At 43.6% G+C, this 9,385-nt stretch overlaps 2 long non-coding RNA genes across 2 annotated transcripts; one reads left to right on the top strand and one right to left on the bottom strand.

Moving 5' to 3' along the window:
* Window positions 1-704: 704 nt before the first annotated feature.
* LOC140496179 (uncharacterized) lies at window positions 705-1,845 on the bottom strand. Its single transcript, XR_011964197.1, has 3 exons — window positions 1,715-1,845; window positions 1,418-1,495; window positions 705-969 (listed from the first exon to the last, which is right to left on the bottom strand). It is a non-coding gene; the product is annotated as an uncharacterized lncRNA (long non-coding RNA).
* A 4,511-nt stretch (window positions 1,846-6,356) lies between these two features.
* On the top strand, window positions 6,357-7,538 carry LOC140453107 (uncharacterized). Its single transcript, XR_011952300.1, has 3 exons — window positions 6,357-6,529; window positions 6,747-6,824; window positions 7,259-7,538. It is a non-coding gene; the product is annotated as an uncharacterized lncRNA (long non-coding RNA).
* Window positions 7,539-9,385: the final 1,847 nt, after the last annotated feature.

The raw sequence follows: 9,385 nt of genomic DNA, 5'->3' as shown, positions 1-9,385 counted from the left end.
TGAACAAGGGGACAATTTTGTAATTCTCTGCCTGTCTTAATTTAACCCCAAACCCGGGGAATTTTCTGGTTTGCTTCAGGTTTGAACAACACAATAAGCGTAAACAATGAAATGGAGAACAAGAGGCTGAAGACAACAGAATGGGAAAGTGAACAGACACATGACAGATGAAACACAATAAAAATGATAGGAAGAGCTGGTAATGGCACAATGGATGAAATCACATTCTTTAGGTTGGCATTATTCATTAAATGCTTACAGAGGCATTTGACTCATACACTGACCAATTCACACATTTCAGAGTGGGAGAAATATTGCCTGGAACACAGGAAGACATGCCTGGTCTTTTTCAAATTCCTTCAAGTAATCTGTTTCATAAACTTGAGTATGCACAATAAGCTGACAGATGGAACAGACTAATATCCAATTTATGGTATAGTTCATAATGGGATGCTGCATCACTGTTGCATCCGAGCATTAGCCGAACTGCCAATGAATTCCCCACACCACCATTCCTGAAACTGGTCCGCCCGCAGAGAGTTTAACCTCATTTACTAGACTGACACTGGCAACAATCTGGCTTCAAAGTTTAATAGTATGCAGTGCGGGTTCTGCACAGATCGCTCAATGGCATTTCCGATTTGTTGCATCGTCGCTCATTTAAGAAATAAAAGAGAGGACTTTTCAAATGTATCACAGTGTGGTATTTTATTCAGGTACTTATATCAAAAGACAAGCAAAACAACATTCAATAAACTTGCAATGATTCACAATAATACACAAATTCTCGGAGCTACATAAAGAAAATATGCAGCTTGGAGCCTACAATACAAATGGACAATCTTTCAGAGATTGTGTCTGAAGAGCGTGTTGTTCAGGAGCAGCAGGTACATTTCTTAGAGGTTTTCCCTTTACACACACAGCCATTGGCACAGTTGGTGCATGCTGCAGGACAGCAAGAGCAGCAACCTGAGAGGAGAGGACAAAGATACAAATCACTCACAATCAATTCGTTCACTGAAAGCTCCCACAGCCTCCCATGACAGCACCCAGCTCCTCCCTCACAAACCCATCGGTCTCCCATCTCCCAGTCACCTCCCTGAAGAGGCTCAGCAGCACATCCCAGTGAGAGACAGTTTGAGGGAAGATGTTCCTGTCACTATCTCCACAACATGGTTTCTAATGAGATGTCTATAAGATCAGCGCTTTCCGATGGCAACCTCAGACATTGCTTTAAGCATCAGCTTCTGGTCTGGAGATTCTTCCGATTGGACATTGTAGAAATCGGATGGCAATTCAATCCGGGGTAATCCCGGATCATGTATGTGTCTGTGGTGTCCCTGTGTGAGTTGTGCCCAGGACTATGTGTCACACCAATAGAACGGGAGCAGTTTGAAAGCCTGTCCCAGTGACTCACTTTTCTGGCAGCGTCCAGCTTTGCTGGTGGCACATTGACAGTTGGAGCATCTGCAGGTGTTTTCACAGGAGCAGGATCCTGAAAAGAGGAAAACACAGAGAGTGAGTGGTGTGCACCGCCCAGCAATGGCCCCAGGCACGGGCTGGGCACGGGGCCCGGCTCTTTGTGCCATTGCCCTGGGCTGCAGTGAGTTGAAGAAGCAGCCTGGCCCTCCCTGCAATGCTGCTGTCTCCCAGTCAGACTGAGGCCCCGCACTGGGACACTGTGCTGAAAGCACTTGCACCAAGCCCCACTCACCATCCAGGCACACACAGGGCTTCGGGTCCGACATCTCACCAACTTCTTCTGCAGCTTCCAGCCGGCTCCAATCCGCGCTTCTCGACCTTGTGCCGTTTTCTGAAGCCGAGCCGAGCTTTATGAGATTGTGATGGGAGGTGAACCGGCTGCAAAACCGTGCAACGGGCGGCTCGGCGCTATCTGAATGCACACGGTCCACCGGAGTGAGTCAGCGGCTGGAGGTTTGAATTGCAGCAGCTTCCTTCATTCACAACACGGCCCGAAGGGATTTCTCAATCAGTGTAATGTGTCAGCAGTTCCTGTGGGATCAGCCAGTGTCCGAGCGTCTGGAACACGATTCCCCGTCACGGTCTGGGGGAGGCAGGGACAGCACTTTCTGTTTGACCGGACATTTCCTCTTTCCACTCGGGATATTTGCTGCTTTCCAATCGCTCTCCCAGCTCATAGAATCATCGAATCATACAGGACAGAGTCACCTTTCATCCAACGAGTCTCCTCCGCCGTTTGATCATGGCTGATATGTTTCTTAACTCGATTCTCCTGCCTTCTCCCCATAACCTTCAAGGACCTTGTTCGTCAAGAATCTGTTTCTCTCAAAGAACGACTTGCCCTCGACTTGCCCTCCTGAGGCAATGTTTTCCACAGATTCCCCACAAAGTGTTCCCCCACCTGACACCTCAGTCACTTGCCTTGTTAGCATAAGGCACTGTCGGAATTCTGAATAATTGTGTAGGGTACAGCAATGTGAAACTATTTCATCTTATGTCACCTTTGCGTCTTTAAAAAGTTGCTTTAAATCTGTCCTCTCTCGTGTCCATTTTTTATGAGTTGCAATAATTTTTATTTACCCAGATCTTTCAAGATCATGAAAACTTCAGCCGAAGTTCCTCACGTTCTCCTCTCCATGGAACACTGTCTCCCCATTTCCAATCCATCTTCAAAACTGAACATAATACTCCAACTGCTTAGTGACCGGTGTTTTATCCAGGATTAATGTAATCTCCGTGTTCCTGTATCTTCACCATTATGAATAGATCCTACCGTATCACATGCTCATTACGCAAGGGACTGATGCGTCAGTGGGGGAGAGCTTTGGACCAGTCATCATAACTGTATCAGTTTCAAAATAGTTGCAGGAAAGCATAAACTTGATCCAATAGTTAACGTTGGAAATTAGAAGAAGGCCAATTTGATTGTGTTCAGAGTGGGCTTTAGAAGTTGTTTCGGAGTGGATATTCGCAGGATGGCTTGAAAGTGGGAGGCCTTGAAAAATGAGGCAATGCGAGTCCGGGCGCGGTATGTTCCTGTTAGAATGAAACTCAAGGCTGTTAGGTGTAGGGAATGCTGGAGGACTAGGAAAATTGAGGCCTGGTCAAGAAAAAGTAGACAAATATCAGATACAGACAGCTGGGACGGAATGGATCCCTTGAGGAGTATAAGCGATCAAGGAGCAGACTCAAGCGGAAAACCAGGAGGACAAAAAGAGAAGATGGAAGATAGCTTTGTTACATAGGCTAAAGGAGAATCCAGTGAGATTCTACAAACACATTAACGCCAAACAAGTAACTCGGGAGAGAATAGACACTCTTAAAGATCAACATGACTGGACATGGGGGGAATTGTAGGAAATGGGTGAAATACCAGATGAATATTTTGCATCAAAATATTGTGTGAGAAATCATCTCTCCACTAACCTGACTGAGTATTTTGAAGAAGTTATCGAAAACGATGACTGAATGTAGAGTGTTGGACACTGTCTATGTGGACTTCATCAAGGCATTCAACAAGGTTCTGCATGGTAGACTTTAGTGAGATTGCATTGCAAGGGAGAGCTAATCATTTGGACACAGATTGACCTGAAGGTAGGAGAGAAAGAGGGTGGTGGGGTAGGGATGCTTTTCAGACTGGAGGCCTATGACCAGTGGTATCCTGCAAGGGTTAGTGCTGAGTCCCGTGCTTTCTGTCAATGATATAAATGATTAGGATGTGACCATGGTTAGGATGCATGGTTAAAAGGTTTGCCGATGGCAACAAAAGTGGTGATGTTGTGGACAGCAAATAAAGTTATCTCAGAGCACAATGGGACGTTGATCAGATGGACTAATGTCCTGAGGAGTGGCAGATGGATTTGAACTTCGAGAAATGTGAGGTGTTACATTTTGGTAAGACAAATCAGGATAGGATATTAACACTTAATGGTTAGGTCCTGGGGAGGGCTGCTGATCAAAGAGACCTTGGGGTGCAGGTTCATAGGTCCTTGAAATTGAAGTGGCACATAGACTGGGTACTTAGTATGCTTGCCTTTATTGGACTTGCTCCAATTTCAAACTTTAACTTTTAGATCAGGTCTATGTTTTTCAAGGACACGAGCGAGGAGATCATGTTGTGTCTGTACAAACATTTTTGTACTAATGTATTCATTTTTGCTGTCCCTGCTATCAGAAGACTTGTCAAACTTGAAAGTGTTCAGAAAAGATTTACAAGATTGTTGCTGGGGGTGAAGGATTGTGAGCTTTCATGAGAAGCTGAAAGGGATGGGACTGTTTTCCATGGAGTGTGGGAGGGTGAAAAGTGACCATCCAGAGGTTTATATAACAATGAGGATCAGAAATAAGGTGAAAAGCCAAGATCTTTTTCCCAGTGTTGGGAAGTCCAAAACTAGAGGGCATAGGTTGAAGGTGAGAAAGGAGAGATTTTAAAGGGAGCTAAACGACAACATTTTCATGCGGAGGGTGGTGTGTGTATGGAATGAACTGGCAGAGAAGGTGATGAAGGCTGATTCAATTCAGCATTGAAAAGGCAGCTTGATGGGTGCATGAATAGGAAGGGTGTTTGGGGTATGGGCAAAATGCTGGCAAATGAGACTTGAATAATTGATAGTATCTCGTTGCTATTGACGAGTAACTGTGTGCTCCTCCTGCCCTGCCAACTTGAAACCATTATGCACATATTCTGCCATATCCCGCTGTTCCGGTCCCATTTAAATTAGAAGCCATTCTTGTTTACTGACTTTCCATGGTTTACGAAGAAATGTATCACCTCACAGTTTGCCCCACTGACTGTCATCAGCTATTTCTTTGCCCACTCCAATCACTTGTCTTCAACCATTGGCAGCTCTACATCATCTTCCTCACAGTTCACAATGTTTCTAAGTTTTGTATCATCTGCAAATTTAAACTTGCCTTGTGCGCTTCCTTGTGAACCAGGAAATGTAAGTATCTCAATGCTGACTCTGGAAACACCACCAGACAAATTGTTCCATAATGAACAAGATCGAGTAACCTTTTCTCTGGTTCCTGCCGTTGCTTTATATCAACATTGCCACTGTCGCTTCACTTCTCTGAGTGAGCTTTCTCACAAGTCTGTTGTGTGACACTGTTTCAAATTCCTTTCAGGTGTTCATGTACATGTTATTGATTGAATTAACCACATCCATCCTCTCTTTCATGTCTTTATAAAAGTCCACCAAGTTAGTTAGCATCACCTTCCCACAGGGTACAATTCTGGCTCGACCTGATTAACTGATGTATGTCCATGACAGTCTTAATTTTACCCCAAACTCGTATTCAAGAAGTTTCCACACGAACAAAATTGAACTGATGGGTCTGTAATTGCTGGAACAAGAGAGTAATTTTGTAATTCTCCCATCCTCTGGCACTGACCCCAACTCGAGGGAGGTCTCCAGGTTTGCTCAGGAATGGGAGATCAGGAGAGTAGTGAGCAATGAGGGAGATAATAAACGGCTCAGAAAAGGAGAAGGGGGAAATGGGCAGACACGTGACGATTAAGTTAAACAAAAGAACAGGGACACACAGAGCTGGGAATGATACAATGGACAAAATCGATTTGTCGAGGTTTACATCATTCACACGGACTCTGTTTTCTCCTGTTTTATTTAGTTTATAAAACAATCTACAGTTTACAAAACAATTAACATTAACAGCTGTAAACGGAGAAAACAGCTATTTTACAAGGGAGAGGAATGGCAAAGCCAGGCCCCAAACCCTCCCGTTCAACCAGTTTTCAGGGAAATGAGGACAAACCTCAAATCCACTTTCACTCACAAAACAGTGACAATGACATGTCCATAAGACAGTCCAAATACAGAGGAGACAGTGCATAAAATACAGACCCCCCGAGCCCTGTCTCTGTTAATAGTTGGGGAGGTTCCGGATTCCTTTTACACACAGAAAGGTGGACAAGCAGCAAAGACTGACCCACTCCTGTATGTTGGTTGTGAGACACATCGCCTCCAACACAAACACAGCTCAGATACTGATAATTTATCCTATATTTCGATTCTCTGTGTTTGTATGTTCTTTCATTATTTTTTTTCATAACCAATCAATTCAACATCTTATTAGCCCAGAAAACTCGTTAAACTAATTCATTTTAAATCGTAAAAACTTTAATCTGGTAGCAAGGAAATGATAAGTGAGGCGATGGACAGAGTGCAGACCATACCTACCCTGGGCCCTACAGTGTGGTTTCACTCACTCTCCAAATATTTCCCATCACAGCATCTCTGTATTACACTGATTGAGAAATCCCTTCGGGCCGTGTTGTGAATGAAGGAAGCGGTTGCAATTCAAACCTCCAGCCGCTGACTCACTCCGAAGGGCCGTGTGCATTCAGGTAGCGCCGAGCCGCCCGTTGCCCGGTTTTGCAGCCGGTTCACCTCCCATCACAAGCTCATAAAGCTCGGCTCGGCTTCAGAAAACGGCACAAGGTCGAGAAGCGCGGATTGGAGCCGACTCGAAGCTGCAGAAGAAGTTGGTGAGATGTCGGACCCGAAGCCCTGTGTGTGCCTGGATGGTGAGTGCGTGGTGCAAGTGCTTTCAGCACAGTGTCCCAGTGCGGGGCCTCAGTCTGACTGGGAGACAGCAGCATTGCAGGGAGGGCCAGGCTGCTTCTTCAACTCACTGCAGCCCAGGGCAATGGCACAAAGAGCCGGGCCCCGTGCCCAGCCCGTGCCTGGGGCCATTGCTGGGCGGTGCACACCACTCACTCTCTGTGTTTTTCCTCTTTTCAGGATCCTGCTCCTGTGAAAACACCTGCAGATGCTCCAACTGTCAATGTGCCACCAGCAAAGCTGGACGCTGCCGGAAAAGTGAGTCACTGGGACAGGCTTTCAAACTGCTCCCGTTCTTTTGGTGTGAGACATATTCCTGAGGGACACCACAGACTCATACATGATCCGGGATTACACCGGATTGAATTGCCATCCGATTTCTACAATGTCCAATCGAAAGAATCTCCAGACCAGAAGCTGCTGCTGAAAGCAATGTCTGAGGTTGCCATCGGAAAGCGCTGATCTTGTAGACTTCTCATTAGAAACTGTGTTGTGGAGATTGTGACAGGAACATCTTCCCTCAAACTGTCTCTCACTGGGATGTGCTGCTGAGTCTCTTCAGGGGGGTGACTGGGAGATGGGAGACCGATGGGTTTGTGAGGGAGGAGCTGGGTGCTGTCATGGGAGGCTGTGGGAGATTTTAGTGAACGAATTGATTGTGAGTGATTTGTGTCTTTGTCTTCTCCTCTCAGGTTGCTGCTCTTGCTGTCCTGCAGCATGCACCAACTGTGCCAATGGCTGTGTGTGTAAAGGGAAAACCTCTGAGAAATGTACCTGCTGCTCCTAAACAACACGCTCTTCAGACACAATCTCTGAAAGATTGTCCATTTGTATTGTATTCTCCAAGCTGCATCTCCTGAGTGTATAGATCCTGTGTTTTGTATTTGTTAAAAATTGATGAGTTTGTGAATTATTTTTGAAATTATTCTTTTTGTATCCGTGATTAAAATAAATGTCCTAGCTGCTGTGAAATGTGCAATGCTGATTATTAATGAAAAGATAGATACAATTATAATGCCACCTGTATTGTGGATGTTCACATGTAAAACAAACCATAGTATATTTTTGAACCCAACTTGGCATCTGGTGCAGGCAGGAGGAAGATGAGAGAACAGGGTGAGGAATGGTGCAGTGAATGGTGTCCATGGTGTCATTGACAATATTAAAATTCATTTCATTCAGTGTGGTACCTACATCTCCACCAAAAAGGCAGGAAAATATGGATATTGGGGATAATTGTGTCTGTTTTCCAGGTGTGATGCAGCTTTACATTGTATCACATTCATAAATAACCCCTCAGTGAACTGCCAATTGTCGAGAATGAGTTTCAATGACATAACACTTTTCCCAAAGACAAGACATTTGAAAGTGCACTCAGGCATTGCAGTAATTTTGAAATACACGGTTGACATTTCAGCAAAGCACTACCAACATAATTTGTTGACACAATACATTTGGAATGGAAACATAGAGAGGTGGTATGAATTAAAACAATTGACTGTAAGGGGTACGTGTTAGCAGAGGGACCTGGCAATACTTTTGCATCACACATTAATGATGGAAAGGACACGTGTGGAGCACAATTGATGCTCTGCTCTAGACCTGAGTAATAGTGCTACAGAGTACAGATGTAGGGAGGATACACTAAATTTGATCAGAACTCAGGTGAATCATTATGTCCAGTTTTGATGATAGTTTATAGATGGTGAGGCTGATTGACTTGGTGAATAAAGGAAAAAGGGAAATGCGTTTGAAGTTTGTAAATTTGTGAAGGTTTGAGCACGCAAGATGTGGCAAATACTCTTCAAACTCATGAAAAGATGAAGAAGAGGGCAGAAATATTAAGCAGTTTGTAAAAGAAGCAATTGTGATACGAGACAAAGAATGTTTTCACAGAGCAAGAGAAAGGCACTAGTTGGCAGTGTTATTGAGATAAATTTAAAGAGGCATTCAAAAGAACTGTACATCATTATTTGATCAACATAATAGGTTGGGTTACAGGAAACCAGTGGGGATGTGGCACTAAGGGGTGATGGTAACTCAATGAGTTGATGCAGAAATGAAAGTCAAATGGTCTGCTACTGCATTGTAAAAATTCTGAGATTGTCTGATATTTTGCCTTGCATGCCTATATTAAGGTAACTAATATTTATTTGTATGAAGGTGTGTTTAATAAAATATTAATTTATAATGCTGATTTTTGGACAGATATACTTAATCTAAAAAGTTTGAAAACAACATTTTGCAGAGCAAAATTGATGGGCTGCAGCACAGGAAAACGCTAGATTTACAACTGGACTTGCTAAGTCTGATACTTCCATTGAGGGACTACAGGAGATATTGAATTTGCACACAGTGTGCCACATATTCCATTAGAAGCAACAACTCTCTTTATTCTCTCCAAACAACCTTTCATTGATGTTTGTAGGCTGAGAACCAACTGGAAGGCATCATCACCACAGGTATAGGTTCCCAGAGGAGAACTTTGAATCTACCGCAGCTGTCATTAGAAAATATTAAGTTCACTAGATATTATTGAATCAGAAAGATATCCCTGCACCAATAACCTGAGTGGAAATTGACATTGCTTGCTGACCACCATATGAGCAATCAGCGATTAGTTATTGTCTTCAAATTAACAATTATTTTGTCAATATAATTAGAAAGTAATTCTATGAAGGTTGTGTACTTTCTTTCCACAAGTGGAGGGTGAAAATGTATTTGTTTTCATTAAGGGTAGTTTTATACATAAACATTTGCATAATTTTATGAATTATTTCTTTACCTTTGGTTAAATAGGTTTTGTTTGCAACAGATTA

Source organism: Chiloscyllium punctatum, chromosome 26 (assembly GCF_047496795.1).
Source record: "Chiloscyllium punctatum isolate Juve2018m chromosome 26, sChiPun1.3, whole genome shotgun sequence".
Classification (NCBI taxonomy): domain Eukaryota; kingdom Metazoa; phylum Chordata; class Chondrichthyes; order Orectolobiformes; family Hemiscylliidae; genus Chiloscyllium; species Chiloscyllium punctatum.
This window is presented reverse-complemented; position numbering and strand designations above follow the sequence as displayed.